We start from the raw sequence: 19,521 nt of genomic DNA, 5'->3' as shown, positions 1-19,521 counted from the left end.
AAACACAAGCTACTCATCTTCACTTTCAAAGCCTTTCATAGCCCATCCCCACCCTATCTATCATCTTTCATTCTTTACTGAGATGTAGACTCCTGCCCCCGACGTCAGCCTTCATCACCCATATGTTAATCTTTCAATCAAAACACTTTTGTGCTTTGTCCTATGCTGGCCCACACACCTGAAGGAGTCCCTGTGAACATTTGCAAAGCTACTGTATTAATTTCCTTCAAAACCATCCTTAAAATTATCCTTTGTGATGCCTACAATTGACAATGGTTAGGCCACTGATGTGCCGAGTCCACTGCCCATCATGCTGACCAGCGTAGTCCAGTTTTTCTTTGTACTCCTGTCTGGCTGTTGTGTCCATCCTGTCTTATTCTTGGATTGTAAGCTTTCTGGAGAAGGTACAGTTTTTTCGTTCTGTGTTTGTAGTCCTTAGCACAGTAAAGTTCTGGTCCATGCTCTCAGGCACTACAGTAATACAAATAATACTGAATAATTAATGTTCTTTATCATTTATGTTCCTATGTTGTTATTGCTGAAAGTATTTGTTTTGGGGGGAAAACTAGGTGGTCATTTTTCTTCTTTGGAGGCAACAAAAGTTTCTGAATGAAAAAATTCATTTCCTTCAAAATATTTTGCAGAAATTAATTTCTATTTTTCAACAGCTCTCAGAAAACTCCCACAAACATCAAAGTACTGCAGAAAATTATATGGCTTTTCAAATCAAGGACCTCTTTGTGCAAAGACTTTAGCCTGTGGTATTACTGTCACATTCAGTGGGACTTCTCACATCCATAACGTTAAGCACATGAAAAGTCTTTGAAGGATTGCAACCCAATATTATTAAGTATGGAAAAACTTCAATAATGTAGAGTTAATGGTGCCTTGTGCCTTTCCAAACTGTCAGGTTAAGCGACACTCAAAACTTTGAAAACGAAAGAAATACAGAGTTAAAGTACATGCTACCCCTGCACTGCAACCTTAACTCTGCCCTATTTGTGCACTGCCCCACAAACTAACACCACAAATACTAGCACTCAGTTAGCATCAGTTAAGCTCAGCCAAACTTAGAGTTCAAAATGTATTCTGATTAACTTTGGACATATTGCTTTCCCAAAGGAGCAATGGGATTGTACACTCTCTGAGATAAACCATGAGCAGATCAGAGCAGTTTGGAAAAGATTACAGCCATTGTTTGATCCACACGGTCTTCACATAAAAGTTAGAAGAACCAGGTAATTTGGTAAACACATGACTTTTACAAAGGCTGCATCTCAGGAATCTCTTGTTCAAAATGACAATAAATTTGGACATTACACCTACTCTCCACCCCTGTGAGGCACAGCAAATTTCAAAATAATCCAACTACTCAGGTAGATTTTAGTTTACTTAGAATAGTTGTCTTTTAAACAGTAGGCTATGCTCAACTTTAATTACAGTAGAGCCGCCCCTCTGCTATAATACAGTCATTGTTTCCTCTCTGGTGAGACACAGCAGATGTCCAGAGCTTTGCAGGTTGATTTCCCAGTGGAAGAGACTCTGAATACATTTTAAGCGTAATGTGCTTTATTTACACATACACCAGTCCTAGAAAAGAAGTGATCAAACAATATTCAGGCAATCCCTTCTTCCAGAGAGCTCTCAGCCCTGCACTAAGTGCCCAGTTTCCAGAGCAACTCTGCCTCAAGAAAGGACTCCAATCAGAGACCAAGGTAGAGAGCAAACTCCACTGCTGCTTGCACAGCTCCCTGTACACAGAGCCTCACATAACAAATCTAACACACAGAAGATCTTCTCAAGAGTGAACATTCATTTACACGTTAAGAATAGGAACTTGCAGGACTATGTGCCACCTGCTTATCACCACATACCAGGCGACAGCATCCCTTTAAAAGCAGCAGTTAACAGAATTAAATCATACTAAACTTTGATTATTTTTACTATGCACTGTCAGACTACATAGTTCTGTACTCAATTCTGCACTTAAATAACTGTAATTTTTATTAGTGTTTTTAAATAATATATTAAACATACTCCCACTGTTTTATTAAATCTAAGACTAATAAATCAGAGGCACTTATACTGCTAAATAGACAACGTTAAAAACACATACCTTAAAACTCAAATGAAAATATTATATAGTTTCTTGGTGAGCTCATTAAATGGTGCCAAAAACAATTGCTATCAAAAGCAGCATGATCTGTCAAGGCCTGATCCACAGAATATTATAGTCAATGGAAAGTCTCCCACTGATTTCAGTTTATTTTGGATCAAGCTCTAAATGATTATTCCATCAAAAGCTGGTCTCAGTACATCTAGTGATGCTGAAAGTGAGCTGAAGATGGACAGCAAATAAAATGTAAGTTTGCACTAGGATATGGCAACAAAGAAGGCCAATGAGTGCATGGGCTGCATCACATCATTTAAAAGGCATCACCAATTTAAATCAATATCATGCTTTCGTCTGAAAAACCCAATCTCAATCTTCATTCAAATCCCTTCTTAAAACTCACCTGTCCTGTGATGCCTACGTAACACTTAATAATGGTTAGGCTGTTGGACTACTGTGACCACTACTTACCCCATGGTTAAGTGTCATCAGCTAACTTAAACACAACTGTGCTTCTCTACACTAAATGGTGGCAAAATTGTGTTTGATATGTAAAAGTGCATCAATTAACATCTTTGCTAACGTGATACTTTTCCCTCCCGAATGGTGGGGCTGGCCACAGAGTGAAAAAAATAGAATACAGGAAAATTAAAAAAAAAAAAAAAAAAAGGAGGGAGAGAGGGAATAATTGAGTGAGAGAGAGGGGAACAAAAAAATAAAAATAAGTGGAAAAAATGGCTTGCTAAACACACCCAATTTAGGGTACCAATTTGTGTCAACTTAGCTTTTGGGGGTGTAAGTAAGCACAGTCTCCTTTCACTAGAAATAATCACATTTGTCTGTTTAAAAATGTTAAGCAACAGGGTGGGTGAGGTAATATCTTTTATGGTACCAACTTCTGCTGGCAAGAGAGACAAGCTTTCGAGTTTCCACAGATCTTTTCTTCAGGTCTGGGAAACTAACTCAGGAGTGTCACAGCTAAATACAAGGCAGAATAGATTAGTTATAAGTAGTTAACACATATGTGATGCTAAACAGCCTGTTCCACCGTGTATGGGTGTTTATGTAATGACAACAGACCCTACTTGTTGGCGGGCAGGATTGAAGTGGGGACCCCTGAAGCTAAGGGTATGAGCAGACTCATCAATCTCTAGATGGTTTAGGTGCCACTAGAGGGGGACAAAGCACCACACCAAGCAGGCCTGGGTTACACTTGTGCTATCATTTAGAGATTAGATAAATAGGGATGAGGAGTTCACAACGTATGTATTGGCTCTCCCTTTGAGAACTGTGGTCTCAAATAACTGAATGCAACATTTTCTCTTGTTAAGAGAGGGGATTTACAAATCTAATTTATTTTCAGACTAGGTTCCTGAAAATTCAATCAGCTACTGCAACCAGCAGCTTGACAATGTATTTAGTGTCTTGTAAGATACAAAGGTACTAGGGAGGAAGGCAAAATTGGAGATGTTGATGAAAATGTCACCGAGATAGGGATTAGGAGTTCAACTCCAAGAAAGGCAGATCTGTAAAGATCATGCAGTCCAGACTGGTATTTCCAAGTGGGTTGAAATGTTCTTTTTCACTTATCATTGCAAATGAGCAAGACCGCTGGGAAACACCCTCCAGCAAGACATTTCAACTATAAGGAGGCTCCACGGACAGTCAAGTTACAGAAAATGGCCAAGACTGGGATGGTCAAAAAGAACGGTTACTTACCTTATAACTGTTCTTTGAGATGTGTTGCTCATGTCCATTCCCAATGTAAGTGTCTGTGCACGCCACATGCACCAGGGCCAGAAAACCTTTTCCCCCAGTGGTACCCATACAAGCCATCTCTAGCGCCCCCTGCAGCGGCGCACACATGCATCCACATATAGGTGCCACTGGCTCCCGCTCCCTCTCAGTTCCTTCTTACTGGAACTCTGACTGAGAGGAAGGAGGACGGATGTGGAATGGACATGAGCAACACATCTCGAAAAACACCAGTTACAAGGTAAGTAACCATTCTGTCTTCCTCAAGTGCTTGCTCATGTCCATTCCCAATGTAGGTGAATCACCAGCAGTGTCTCCGGAGGTGGACGTTTAAAGTACTGCTCTACTAAAGCCAGCATTGTCCCGAGCTTGCTGTGTCAAGGCACAGAGGGACGCGAAGGTATGCACCGATGACGAGGTAGCTGCCCTGCAGATGTCCAGTATGGGGACATGTGCTTGAAAGGCCGCAGATGATGCCTGCACTCTCATTGAGTGGGCTGTCAAGGACACCAGAGGCGCAACTCCAGCTTGCTCACAACAGGCTCGGATGCAGGCCATGATACACTTTGAAATACGCTGTGAGGAAACAGGTAGACTCTTCATCCGTTCCGCAACTGCCACAAAGAGCTGTGTAGAATGACAGAAGGGCTTAGTCCTGTCGGTGTAAAAAGTCAGGGCCCTTCTCACCTTGAGAGAGTGAAGACACTTCTCTTCACTGGAGTTGTGCAGTTTGGGGCAAAAGACAATAGGAAAATCTCCTGATTCAGGTGAAAATGGGAGACCACCTTAGGCAAAAGAGCCGGGTGCGGGTGTAGCTGGACCTTGTCCTTATAAAACACCGTGTACGGTGGTTCTGATGATAATGCCCTGATCTCCAACACTTGCCTGGCAGATGTGATAGCGACTAGGAAGATGATCTTCCAGGACAGATACGTGAGAGGGAGCACAAGGCCCTGAGTTCGAAGGATGGTCTGGTGAATCTGGAAAGGACCAAGTTCAAGTCCCACTGAAGAGACGGCTCCCTTATTGATGGGAAAAACCTTTCCGGACCCTTGAGGAACCTAGTTGTCATTTCATGTGAAAAGACTGTTCGCTTTCCACTCTTTGGAGGAAGGTAGGATATAGCTGCCAAATAGACCTTTATTGATAAGAAGGTCAATCCCTCTTGCTTCAGATGGAACAGATACTCCAAGATTGTTGGGATTGATGCCATTGTTGGGGACACACCACGTTCGATTGCCCAGCATGTGAAGCACTTCCACTTTGCCCTATAAGCCGATCTGGTTGATGGCTTCCTGCTTTCCAGGAGCATGCGCTGAACTTGGGTTGAGCAGGCCTGCTCCTTCTGGTTCAGCCATGGAGCATCCAAGCCATCAGGTGGAGGGAGGCCAGATACAGGTGGAGCAGGCGACCCTGATCTTGGAAAAGAAGGTCTGGGCGCGGCGGCAGGGTTCAATGCCTGGGTCCTACCAGCTCTACAAGCATCCCGAACCAATGCTGTTGGGGCCACGCTGGTGCTACAAGGATGACCCATGCCTTGTCTCTCTTCACTTTCAGGAGGACTTGGTGGGAAGGCGTACAGGAGGCTCTCTGACCAGGAGAGGAGAAAGGTGTTGGTGATGGAGCCTGCGCTGAGGCCATGATGGGAACAGAAGTGGCAGCACTTCCTGTTGGCCCTGGTGGCAAAATCCACTCAGGGATTGCCCCTCCTTTGGAAGATGCGAGCCACCACCTCCGGATGGATGGATGGACCACTTGTGGTGAGAGTAGAAGGACCTGCTGAGACGGTCCGCCAAAGAGTTGTTGACCTCTAGGAGATGAACTGCTATTGGGTGAATATTGTGATTGATGCAAAAGTCCCAGAAGTGCATGGCCTCTTCACACAGGGCAGGGAATCTGGCCCCCACTTTTCTGTTGATATAATACACAGAGGCCGTATTGTCTGTAAGAATCTATACAACCTTGTCGGCAAGATGTGGTAGAAAAACAGCACAGGCTAAATGAATTGTCCTGAGCTCTCTGATATTGATATACAACCACAGTCCCCTGGGGCCCACCTGCCCTGGTCTTCAGGGAACCAATGTGAGCTCCCCATCCCACGTCCGAGACATCGGAGACCAGAGTTACCAATGACTGTGGTGCTTCATAGGGCATTCCCAAGAGGACGTGACCTGGACTCGACCACCATACCAGGGAGGTAAATATTTTTGGAGCCACCATGAGTATCCTGTCCAGGTGGTGCCACATCTGGAGGGGTCTGAGGTGTAGTCTGGCCTGGGGAGCCACGTAGGTACAGGCCGCCATGTGGCCCAGGAGGCTGAGGCACACCCTCACTGTTGTGAGGGGACGAGCCGAAATGTGGGTTATAATATCTGTCACTGCCCGGAATCTTTCCTCTGGAAGGAATGCTCTGGCCCTGGATGAGTCCAGAATTGCTCTGATAAATTCTATTCTTTGTACAGGGAGTAATACCGATTTCTGTTGGTTTATTAGGAGGCCCAGCGTCTGACAAATGCTTCGGTGATTGTTATGCTCACCTGGACCTGAGACCTTGACCTGTCCTGATGAGCCAGTCATCCAAGTAGGGGAACTCCTGCACTCCTCTCCTCCTGAGGTAGGCTGCTACCACAGAAATGCACTCGGTGAAAACTCTTGGCACAGTTGAGAGGCCAAAAGGGAGCACTGCAAACTGGTAATGGCGGTCCCCTACCATGAACCTCCTGTGACCAGGGAAGATCGCAATGTGAAAGTAGGTGTCCTTTAAATCAAGAGTGGCATACCAGTCGCTGGGATCCAGAGAGGGAATGATGGTGGCTAGGGAAACAATGTGAAATTTTGGCTTTCTGAGGTACTTGTTCAGGCACCTTACGTCCAGAATAGGGCTCAGCCCTCCCTTTGCCTTCAGGATCAAGAAGTAACGGGAGTAAAAACCTCAACCCTCTGGGAACCTCTTCCACTGCACCCACCTGCAGGAGTTCTTGTACCTCCTGTTCGAGGAGTTGCTCATGAGAGGGGTCTCTGAAGAGGGACGGGGAGGGTGGGTGGGAAGGCGGGAGTGAGACAAACTGGAGGGTGTAACCAATAGCCACCGTGCTGAGCACCCATCTGTCCGATGTTATGGTAGCCCAAGCTGGGAGGAAATGGGCTGAACGAGAAGAAAACAGAAGGGGGGGAGGATTGATCCCTGGGTAGAACTGGTAGGTGGCTCTCGGGCACTCTTTCAAAAGGCCTGCCTTCTGCCCTGATTATGGCGGCTAGAACCCAGTCGAGGGGCAGCAGATGACCAGCAGCCCTGGTGCCTCTTGTAAGCCCTGTTTTTCCTCTTGTAGGAGTCTCTGCAGGGGTGGTCCCCAGATCGCTGCTCATGCTGGGGCTTAAAGTGCCTCCTAAAAGAAGGTGGTGTATAGAGGCCGAGGAACCTCAAAGTAGCCGTCAAGTCCTTCATGCCATGCAGTCTGGAGTCCGTCTGCTTGGCAAAGAAGGCCGTGCCATCGAAGGGGAGGTCCTGGATAGACTGCTGGACCTCTGACGGGAGACCCGAGGATTGGAGTCATGGCGCCTATCTCATAGATATTGCTGTGGCCATCATCCTGGCTGTGTTGGAAGCCACTTGCAGGGATGCCCTGGCCACTGATCTCCCCTCTTCCAAGATGGCCTCGAACTCCTGTTTGGAGGAGGGGGGACAATGAGTCCACAAACTTGTCCAGTGACTGCCAGATATTAAAGTAGTATCTACCTAGCAGTGCCTGTTGGTTCACCACTTGTAGCTGCAGGCTGGCTGTGGAATAAATTTTTCAACCGAACATGTAGTCTCTTTGCGTCCTCATGTTTAGGGGTTGAGCTGACTTTCCTGTCTGTCCCTTTCGTTGGCAGCTGTGATGACCAGGAATCCCGGCACTGGGTAGGTATAGAGGTATTCAAACCCTTTCGCCGGCGCATTATATTTTCCTTCTGCCCTCTTAGATGTGGGGGGCAGGAAGGCCGGGGTTTTCCACAGAGCTGTGGCCAGTTTAACAACCCCCTTAAGGACTGGGAGGGCCACTCTACTAGGAGCTTCTGAGGCCAATATTCCAAAAAGTTAGTCGACTGGCTCATCCAGTTCCTCTATCTTGAGGTCCAAGTTGGAGGTAACCCTTTTCAATAAGTCCTGGTGCACGTTAAATTTGTCCATCTGCACCGCAGATGAGGGACCCACGACTGCCACGTCTGGTGACGAGGAATAGGCTAGTATCTGAGCTAGGGGAGGGGCCTCTGTTCTGGGTGGGGTGGAACCTCCAGGGCCCGAGGCACCCGAACCTTCGTGGTCTGAGTCCATGTCCAAGTGTGGCACTGCGCTCTGTGGGGAGGACTGCAGTACTGACGTTCCTCTCACAGAGCTGGCCTGCGAAATCCCAGAGGAAAACCCCCATCAGTACAGCCATGGTCCAGGCCATTGGCCTTCCGGCCATGCCCCCATTGGTGGTACCGTGGGGAAACCGGGCACTGAAACCAGGGTTTGCCTACTCTGGACAACCCCATCGCTGTCTGAGGATGAGGTGTCGCTATCCAACAGCCACGTTGGTGCCATCTCCGAATACCTTGTGGTGCCATGCAAAACGCGTTGCTGATGCACCAGCACTGGCAAGTGGCATGAGAAGCCCGTACACTGGGTGTGATGGGACCGGCTCTTGTCCTTGGGCTTCCTGTATGGGCTAGGCGAGCGGGGTCGTAGTGCCAGGGAAACGCGCCGTAAATCTGGTGACCCGCATCACTCCATGGCTCTGTAGCGGTGCTCCACTCGGTGCCAGTCCTCCAGAGAACGGTGGCAGGAGCCCGATCTGGCGGTGTCCTGACCCAGAGAGCGTGCTTTTGACTCCAGGGACCGCCAGCACACGAGTGAGTGGTGCCTTGGTGGTGGAGACTGTCGAGCAGATCTGTCCCTCGATAGGCTTCCCCAAGGCGCCTGTGCCAAATCTCGGTGTGGCACTCTGCCATCCCTCTGTGTTTGTGATGAGGGCCTCTGCCACTGCCCAGAGTTGGTGGAGGGGCCCAGTGCCGGGGTCGACACCTGCGAGGTGACGGACCTTTCTGAGGCAGGGAGGGTTGGCTGCCCAAAGCAGGTCTTGCCAGGCCCCCCTTAGCCTTCTCTGCAGGAGGGCCATCCTGGTTCCGCATGGATCTTCTTCGACCTCTTCTTCAGAGATGAGCAGGGAGATAGGTGCCGAGTAGAGAGAGAGGGCACCGGAGGGGCACTGCGCACCAAGGCCGTTGTGCTTGGTGCTTAATCCGACTTGCTGGGCTCCAAGACCAGTATAAGAGCTGACTCCATCAGAATGGCCCTGAGACGGTTATCCCAGCCTTTCTTAGTCCATGGGCAAAAACTTTTACAGATCTTACACCTCTCATGGACGTGGGCTTCCCACAGACACTTTCGACAACTTTGATGAGGGTCACTCTTTGTCATAGGCTTCTTACACGAAGCGCAGGGTTTAAACCCTGGGGAATGGGGCATGCCCCAATTCTGGGATTCTACCAACTAACAAACTAGAAATAACTGAAACTGAACAACTAACTATATACACTAAAACAATGAATAAACCAGTAGGATAGATAAGGAAAAGTTTGCAAAGGCAGGATACATTCCAGGACCGTCACTGGCGGCAAGAAGGAACTGAAAGGGAGGGGGAGTCGGCCTATGCGGGCACATGTGTGCACTGCTGGAGGGGGTGCTAGAGCCAACTTGCATGGATAGCACTAGAGGAAAATGTTTTCCGGCATTGGTGCACGTGACGTGCCCACACACCTAAACTGGGAATGGACATGAACAAGCACTCAAAGAAGAACATATAAGTGTAACACTTTCAGGCTAAGGTGAGGGAAAGGGCACTTTGTATGCACAAGCCCATATGTATACAGTAAGGATGGGCCAGGGGTTACGGAGCTAGGCTAGGACTTGAAAAAAGCCAGGTCAGTTCCCTGCCCAACCATGAACATCCTGGGACCTTGTGTAAAGTCACTGTGCCTTGATTTCCCCATCGATGATATTAATATATTAAAATGGTCACAAGATGCTCAGATAGTATAGTAATGGGGGACCACAGGTGTGCCTTAGAGAGCTAAAATGGTTACTCAGATTTAATTGAGACAGTAGATGAGAAGCCTCAACCACAGTGAGAAAAATCAGATCCCAGGTCTGGTTTCGTTTTGGTCGCTCACCATTGCACCTCATCACTTGGGGTCTTTTCCCATGAGATGCTCAACATCCAAAACTCCCAGTGAAGTCAACAGGAGTTTGCAAGGTGTTCAGCACCTTGTGGGTCCTCTGTCGTCATTGCTTTCATGTACTAATCGTAGTGCATCTCTCCCCTCATGCCGGATGCTTTTCATCACAACCAGACTGTTCTGTTTTCCACAGACCAAGAGAAAACAGGCTGTCAGTTTAGATATATTCCAGGATGAGAAAAAAACAGTAGTAAGGCAAAGAACAAAGGTAAAATCTCCATGAAAAAGAAAGCAGAGTGAGACATTCATTCTGCAAGACCTTTTATCTTTAATTGCCTCATGCCCCTGCCTCCTCACATGTAGGCGGGCTCATTACAGTCAGTGCTCGTCTATATGCGAAAGTCTGCCAGTTTTACACATGTAACCTCCCCTTCCCCCCTACACACACACACACACACACACAGGTGGACACTCTGGTTTTGGTATTAAAAAAAAGTGGCTTTTTTTGGTTCAGCTTCAATCCCCTTGCCAAGTGACATGAACTGCGAAAAAAACCAAAAAAAAAAACAACCCAACACTCAGAATAAGAGTCCACTCAGGGGATTGATTATACCAGTATAACTATGTTGGTTTAAATGCACACTGGAGGTTGTACCAAAACACACAACCCCAAAACATCCCATGAAGACAACGCCTGAGCTATATAACCTCAGGTGGTGAAAACTGGCATAGTTCCATTGACTTCATGCCCCAGTAGAAGTATGCTGACTTACCCAGCTGAACATCTGGCCCTAGTACTCAGCAACATAGCTGCACAGGCCACATACATAGTCCTTTCAGTCCTTGTGAAAGGCTAACTCGAAGACACCACAAAGAAATTCAAGACTGCACTACCATAAACTGGCTATTGCTGAATATCAGGGATAATGCAGATAAGCAGTCAGGCTTTTCATAGCCCCACTGCTAATGAGTAACTTGGACTGAAGATAAGGTAATATTCTACCTGGGATCATGTTGGGTCATATCTCTGTGGGTATCTAAATAGTGACTGCTTACAGTTTCCTTCTTCTCTAACAGGGAGCTGTTTAAAACCAATTTGCATGAGCTGCTTCCATTCCACTCCAGACAGACATAAAAGGGTCCAAACACAAAAATCCTTTAGCAAGATTCTGACCTTACTTGAAGAAATGTTATTTAAAAAGTAACACATTTATGCAACTGAAAATAATGGCTGATGCACTTACAAAACCCTGTTGCCAAACAATGCTTCAGTTGTCTACAACACATGCTGATTTGCATGTTGAAACGTGCAAAATGGTTGAAAGCTGCCCAAGGAACTACTTTTATGACTGCATCAGAAAGGGGCCTAACCAATTTCAAATTATGCATGCTGTGAAAATGGCTTTCCCCCCTCCAACTTCTAAAGGGCAAGGAAATTAACACACACACACTCAACAAATGCAACACCATGCTTATGAGTGGGGTTCCATTAACTGAAACTTAACTACTAAAAAGAAGTTAACTATATACAATGAGTTGGGGGGCGGGCGGGGGGAAGGGGGGAGAGAGAAGGAGGCCCAGTGAGGAAGTGTTTGCAGAACGCAAGGACGAGGCAGTTCCAGAGACCATGACAGGCGGTAAGAAGGAACTGAGGTGGTGGCGGGGTGCTTTATACCAGTGCCATGAGCACACAACTCCAGTGGACACCAGAGTCGACCTGACGGATATCACTGAGGGAGAAAAACCTTTCTGGTGGTGCTGCTCGGGCACACATCTCCATTGGAATGGACATGAGCAAGCGCTTGAAGAATTTTTCTTTTCATCATCTCTATGTTGTAAGAAAATTCACTTTGTTATTTATGTTTTGCAATATGTATCCACAATCCCCAATAAAGGTTGCAGACACATTATGCTAAGCTATATAAAAAGGTAGAAACTGTTCCTCCTGACAGCACCTTACAGTCTAAGAAACATTCTTAAAAAACCCTGAAAATATTGCCCCCATACATGCATTTATGCTAATTCTTCCACTTATTCCATTGCCTCTGCACCTGAGCACACCGAACTGTAATGTTTCACTGCCAGCTGTTGGCTGGGATGTACCTGTACACTGACTGTGCTAGTTGGACTTTCTCCTTTAGTTTAAGTGGCAGAGAACAGTGGTTTTGGAACGAAGAGTCTATTCCCCATGCCACATAGATGATTTAGGTGACAACTGCAGTATTTGAGAATTCAACCCATGCAGCCACAGACCAGAACATTATTCCACCTGTTCTATTCTCAAAAGACCAGTCAAATCATACAATTTGAATTTATACGATTTTCTTGTTGCTTGATAGGTTGTCATTTCCTGAGCTGCAATATCAGCGGTGTAGAAACTCAGCAGAAAGCAGCAAGAGGAATGATATTCTGAATTCAATAGCCAAACAGGAACATCACAAAAGGGATCTTCATAGTATTTATTTTACATAGGAATGTTCTAGGATTTTAGGGACCTTTCACTCATGATGGCTCTAGTGGTCCGTTCTTTTAGTCCAGTCCAGGAATGAAACAAGCTTTTTTCCTGAAAAACACTATAATAATGCTTCACAATTCAATTGCCAGCTCTTCATTGCACAGTTATTTAAGTAAACCACAGGACCCTGAGCATTCTAATACCCTTGTCTACAGTGACACTTGTTGTCAAGGTCAGAACTAACCAACTACAGGTTTTTCTCTACTAAGCTGTGTTGATGAATTTCAACTCTAGTCACTTGTAAGCTCAGATATTTTTGCTATATAAGCCAGAAGATACTTTGGAACAATCATTCCCTTCCGACTCTTCTTGGTCTTTGTCACTTCCCTAGTTACATTTGTCAGCAATGTTAACAGGCTAATTCTGTGTCACCAATGTGTACTGGGGATAGATGTAGAACTCAGACAGTGCACAAGAAGATAGGACGTAAGAGCAATGTGGTTAAGATCTCTCAGACAGAAGGAGGGATGGAAAGGAAAGCTATTTTTAAACCATCACTTTCAGGAGTGCAATGAATCGCATTACACAGGCACTCTAGCAGAACTTACTCAGAAACATAAGGTAACAAAGGGATGACAGGGTGGTTTGTCACTTTGTTAGAAGGCTCTGGATGTTTCCTGGGCCAGAAAGTTAAGTTCCTACTGTGGATCTGGAATATAGGGTTCTTTGGGAGCAATACCAAGACTGTGTCAAGACAGCAAGCAGTGTCTTATGGAGATATATCCAGATGGACAAAGTGTGTGTGTAGAGAAGGGTGGTGGTTAGAATTCTGTTTTTCTGTTGCATACATCTATCAGTATTTTGCATTTTCATAGTTTTACAGATATGACTTTACAGAACTTTAAAAAACAGGCAGTAAAGGCAACTCTGACCAGTTATCTTCAGCCTGGTCCAGCCCTTAGCTGTCCATACACGTTTCTCATCTTACAGATGTTTCTTTGATACGTGTAGCAGTACTACATGTTTCGTTTTCCTCTAATGCTTCATTGGCTATTTAAGATACTGGAACTTCATTTAATGATGAAGCTGATGGGGTTGGTTTAATGGGACAGCAGATAGAGCTATGGCCTCAAATCCCAAACCTGCAACAGACCCAGGGAACTCATATCAGTATTTAGTATAGGACTGTCTCAAACTTTCAGTGTTACAGGATGTTTAAAGATGCCCCATCATTGATTACAACTCCAGTGGCTCTTCCTTCCTTAATCCTGTCCTGCGAATCTGCATAGAACATCAGCCTTATGCTGATCTGCCTGTACCTTAAAAAAATATATAAATTTTTGAACAATTCTAAAGAATTACACAAGTAGCCAAACTGTTTCTCAGTTACAATCACGCAGTACCAGTGCCTTCAGCCAATTGCTTTGGTGTAACTGAGCGCAGAACACTGTCCACAGAATGCAGCAACTTACAGTTACCCATAACTAGGAGTCACATTGTGCAGGTAAGTGGCCATATAAACACTTTTCTGGTACCCTATCAGTTTCTGCAGAATGTAAGCTTTTGTTATTTAAAAAACCCAAACAAACAAAAACACTACACATGCACACAATAAACTGTTTCTAGCCCTGCTGTTTACAAAGATCACCTTCTAAATGTGATCTAAGTTCCTAAATCAGCAGACAGGCTAACAAAACAACAACTCCAAGAGAAATGAACTCCCCTGTTCATCTGAATGGAACTCTGAAGCTTAATGATAACAAATTTAAAATGTCAATTGTGTTAAATACACAGCTCTTCAGGGATCATGTGTGGAGAGTGATCTTGTGGGTGAAGTTCAAGTAACATCCTATACTTATTTTTCCCCAAATTCTGTATCTTGCAGCTAGCAGCTCTTTCCTACTCGCTTTTTACTGCTGCTCTGACTCAAAATAGACATCAAGCTCTGAAAAAAGCAGCAGCACAAAGCAAATTTGTTATAAGCACTTAAGGATTGTCACCATCGAACTCATGGCTATGCATGTCATAGCAACAATAGATAAGCTCAGCTAAACAAACAAAAAGAAAGGGGCCAGTGTACAAGAACAAAGCAGCACAAAAATGATCAAGGGTAACAAAAGAGGCACATGTGAGGTATAAAACAACATGTGTTGTACAGCAGGAGCAGGAATGAGAAAATTACAGAACGAGTATACATGATGGCAGGCACTAAAAGCAGGCTGAACAAAAGATTATGGTAAACAACAAATTTTATATCAAACAGGTAAGGAACAAGAAGTCAGTAAATAGAGGCAGCGGAGTTCCTAAGGGATGGAAGGTAATTTATTGGAATAGGTGGATGCTGATAAGAAATTAGTTTTGTGTCTCAGCACTCACTAAAAGATTTTTTTGAGGGGCAAGAAGAAATTAGAACTTGGGCACACTGAGGTTGCTCATAATTAAGTATAGCCACCTGGGCCTTCATCCTACAAAGACCTGCTCACAGAGACACCTTGACACATTGAAGTCAGTGGTAACACTCACAGAATATAAACTGAAGCTTGTCTCTTTAGAGGACTGGGGTCTTATACATATTTCTTAGCACTACACTACTAGACAAAACCACCACTAATACTATAAAAAACTCCACTGTTTTCTTTGTAGGCATCTATGCTGGGCCCGTATCTGGGCCTACCCTGCACCTGCCAAGCAAAAACGTAATTCTTAATTATTAAAAACTTTTTGTCTTCCCCACTGGTAATCACTGGGTTTTGGATAAGACCCTAAAGTCAATGGAAAGAGTCACATGGAATTCAATGGACTTTGGATTAGGACCTTAAACACCAAGCCCCTCTATAAAAACCCAGTACAGTTCATTTGTAAAGAATTGGTTGCAATTGGTTGCATTTTGCCAACAGCAGAATGTACAATGAGCACTGCACATGAATCAAACTATAATGAATATTTACCGACTGGCTGAAATACTGAAGGCTAGTTAAATTTTTCATAATCAATGTGGATACTCCTACAAAGGCATATCCAACCCAAACAGTTGAGAGAATTCTTTACGAAAACAAGAATTGACGTCACAGAGGCTGTGTAAGCCAGGAATCTAGATAGCACTTATTGGTCTTTACAAAAAGCTTTTGATGCTGTACAAAACAACAGTGTACAAGGTCAGTAAAAATTGTTAAGTGCAATCTTAGGTTAGCTCTGAACTAAGCGTAAGGAACCATCAGCTCTTCTCTGCACTCATGATCCTTTGATAACTATATCATATCAATACATCCATCCTCTATTAGGTTAGAAATGGCCCACATGCTTGTTTTTCTAACACCACACACTCCAACAACAGGCACACTCAGCCTAAAACAGGCTATATACCTGAGGCTGTACTCTAGTTTTCATGGCATTCCAAATCTACAAATCCAGACTGCGGTGTCAAACAATTTCTGACCCTGTAGCATATTGAACAGCATGATGTTAGCACTATGGACCAGTTAGGTCACCAGCCGGTAAGCCAACCAACACCCCAAAATCACGTTAGCCAGCTGTTGGGATAACTTCCCAAATCAACCTAACTCTATTTACCTAAACGTTTTGGGTGTCCACTCACAACCTTTGGATACATGTGATATAAATGAAGTTACTGTATTACTGTACAAAACATTTTTTTCTTAGGGCCTGTCTAAAAACAGACCCATTAGTCACATTCAAACCTTTAGCATAGTTACTGAACATAGTCCCATCTGCACTACAAATCAGAACTGTATTATGACTAAGTTAGGGGCAAGAGTATTGTAATCAGATCCCTGGGCATGGTTGTATTTATAGTGTAGACAAGCTGTCACTTGTAAACCACTAACTTTCTGTATGGAATATTGTTTTCCTTCAGCCACTCTCTCTAACAGTTGTATTAACAATTCCCTCTAAACTCTAATTTATATCACATGGAACTGTCAAAGTCACATAAGAAAAAAGAATGATGCTTCCACATTTCAGGATCTCAACTGGAAAATTGGCTTTGGCTATTCTTAGCCAAAGAAAATTATATTCACTGTGCTCCTGTCTCCAAGAGAAAATGCCACATCATCACTGCTGCCCATGACTTCAATCTCCTCTACCATAAATCACATTTTATTTTATTTTCAAACTGCTAAAACCACAGCTGGCACTCCAATTCTAGCCTACACATCAGTATACCAATTCAACAATTTGATTGGTGATGGAGGAAACAAAACACGCTGGTATTGATCTATCAGACAAGACACTTCTGTTTCACATCAGCCTCAGGTAGATATGGACTAGATATCTTGGTGCAAAACTTAAATTTGTCACAGTTTTGCTAACACATTTCATTGCATTCCATTCCCCCTGAAGCACACAGCTCATCTCTACTTGCACATGTGACATAAGTGGGGTAAACAATGACATGGCTTGCTCCCCCTTTAGGGTGAAGTTTCTTCACCACCAGAGATGATATAGATGCAAGAAATCCATAAAATCCACAACAAATATTGCTATTGCTAATACAGACATTTCTAGCACTTCTAGTTGTGAAGCCAATCATGCAAGGCTGTACTTTTGTCCTGTTGGACCAAACACAATGAGAAATAAAAAGAAACCAAAGATGTGAGGTTTCACCATTTATTTTAATGGAATTCTGACCTTGAAATCTAATTATGACCACTAAATGACAACATTTTTCACTATTTCACTGCTTATTTGGTATCTCAGACATCCAACTAGCAGAGAAGAAAGAACAGTTTGCAGAGATAAAGGCTGAGGATTTTGAATATGCAAATAGAGGCATATTGAGCATTATCACAACTTTGGATAATTCAGACATTTACTACCGGTCTTAATAATGGAGGGAGAAAGTGATAACTGTGCTGCCAGGTAAAAATATTAGACATCTGCAGTGCAATTGCATTTCTTTTCTCATTAGCAACATTATATTTAACTCTTTGCTAAATTAGCTAACTAAATAAGATCAGAAAGAGTAAATGACAAGTGAAGATGGTCACTTACATACCAGAGCTTCCAGAAAAAATCACACACAAACATATGTAGTTGCACATAATTCATAGCCAGATATAATCAGCAAATCCTTGCAAACACAATGAAATTTAAACCATGCACACAGGTTAAAGAAAAAGAAAAAATGTAGCGACCACACATGTAGGGCTGAATTCAAAATGATTTTTTAATTAAAAAAAAAAAAAAAAAAAAAAAAAAAAAAAATCAGGTTAGATGCTTATAAAAGTATTAGTCTGTTTGATGACTGGGCAGAACCCAGGGAAGCAAGACAAGGTCCAGCCCTTCAGGTGAGGGAGGAGCCAGAGACCCAGGACATAAATTGGGTAGGGGGACAAAAAATGACCAAACCTGTATTGGATTGGCAGCACTGGAGGCTGAAGCTGTTAATTTATTCAAAGCACAGGTATAGCAAGAGAAGCAGCAGCTTTCACACGCTGCTCTGCTAGCTTGCCTCACAATTCTGTTCAGGAGGTTTAACATGCCTGTTAAATTCTGTGTCCGTGAGTATGCCCATCTCTTCATGTAGGTGGAATTCTGGAAGAGGTTCCTTTTTAGTAAAAGGTGCCTCAGAATCTTGGTTATCCTGGAATGCGGAGGTCTATTATGTTGCTGCTCTCAGGGACTGTCACCTCAATCTTTTTGCTCCATGCTGTGATTTTTCGTGTTTTTAAGCATAGTGGATCATCAAATTTGCTCTCTCAGAGAAGCTTGCCTCAGGATTTACATCTTCACATGATAAAGTCCCATTACTCTTCAGTTTTTTCTTGTAAATCTGAGATTAACCATCCATTACTGTAACAGGAGCAAATCCAGCAATGGATTTATGCAGAAAGCTATCAGGGAAGGTTATTTTAGTCAGTCTGACTGTATTTAAATTGATGTATAATTATTAAGTCAAGCAACTTAACTACAGACTGATCATAAAACTGACAGCATACAGACATTTATCCAGTGATGTGGACACTATGCAACAAGGTACAATCAGAGGTAATGTAATTTTAGTAATTAACGGGATATCAGAGTTGACTTTACCACTTTGCATAATCAAAATAGATGCAAGTACTAAAGTGGAACCAAATTTTGGCTCTAATTTTTTTTAATGAATTGTGGATTCTTTCTAGAGTTTCTTAATGGAGGATGTTTAACAAAATAATAATATATTTGATTACTATAATTAAAATATTGCAAAATGATTATTCAGCTACTTCCATGAAGAACTTTTAAATAGTCTAAAAATGATAGAGCAGATCCATCTCACTGTATTCAGGACTGGGGTTTGGTCACTCAGACTGGGGAAGTAAAAGGAAAATCAGTTTTGGTAAATGTTTTTTTCTGGCCTGAGTGCATTTTGACTTCTTGGAGAAGATATTTTCTACATCCACAATGGAAGGCAGTTATAACAGAAAGCTACTCTGCCATGCAATGGCGACTAATTATTATACATAAAATACACTTTATTATACATAAAATATCCTAAGCATCCAAGTTAGAACAAAATCTGCTTGTTACACTCCTACTTTTCATCTCCCTAGGATTTAGTTGCAATGGAAGCAAACTGTTTGCAGCATACTTGATCGCCATGTTATTGAAGCCATGTTGATCCAGGATATGAAACAGACAAAGTGGGTCAGATGATACCTTTTATTACCAACAGAAGTTAGTTCAATAAAATATAATATCTAACACCTTGTTTCTGCTATATACTTGGCAAATACACCTTTGCTCTAGATTTCAAAAATCATATAGCCAGCTTCAAACAACCTCCCTAAGCCCCACACTTGTGCATATACAAACATTTCTACATATTCACTTTCTACTCATGTCATATTTAACTCACTCACTTTTTTCTTAGAAGTAAAACAACAAATAATTTCACCTCCTATTTACATATTAATAGATACATAGAGTGAAATCCTGGTCCTACTGAAGTCAATGGAATTTTGCCAGAGTTTAATGGGACCAAGATTTCACCCACAGA

General features: G+C 43.5%; 1 protein-coding gene across 7 annotated transcripts in view; it reads right to left on the bottom strand.

Moving 5' to 3' along the window:
* GHR (growth hormone receptor) overlaps window positions 1–19,521 on the bottom strand; it is a 161,507-nt gene that overhangs the window by 93,980 nt on the left and 48,006 nt on the right. The gene's annotated exons all lie outside the window — the stretch shown is intronic.

The sequence above is a fragment of the Emydura macquarii genome, unplaced genomic scaffold, assembly GCF_026122565.2.
Source record: "Emydura macquarii macquarii isolate MOO-44397 ecotype Brisbane River unplaced genomic scaffold, CSIRO-AGI_Emac_v2 contig_1045, whole genome shotgun sequence".
Classification (NCBI taxonomy): Eukaryota; Metazoa; Chordata; order Testudines; family Chelidae; genus Emydura; species Emydura macquarii.
Note: the sequence above shows the minus strand (reverse complement) of the source record. Positions and strands in the feature narration are given on the sequence as shown.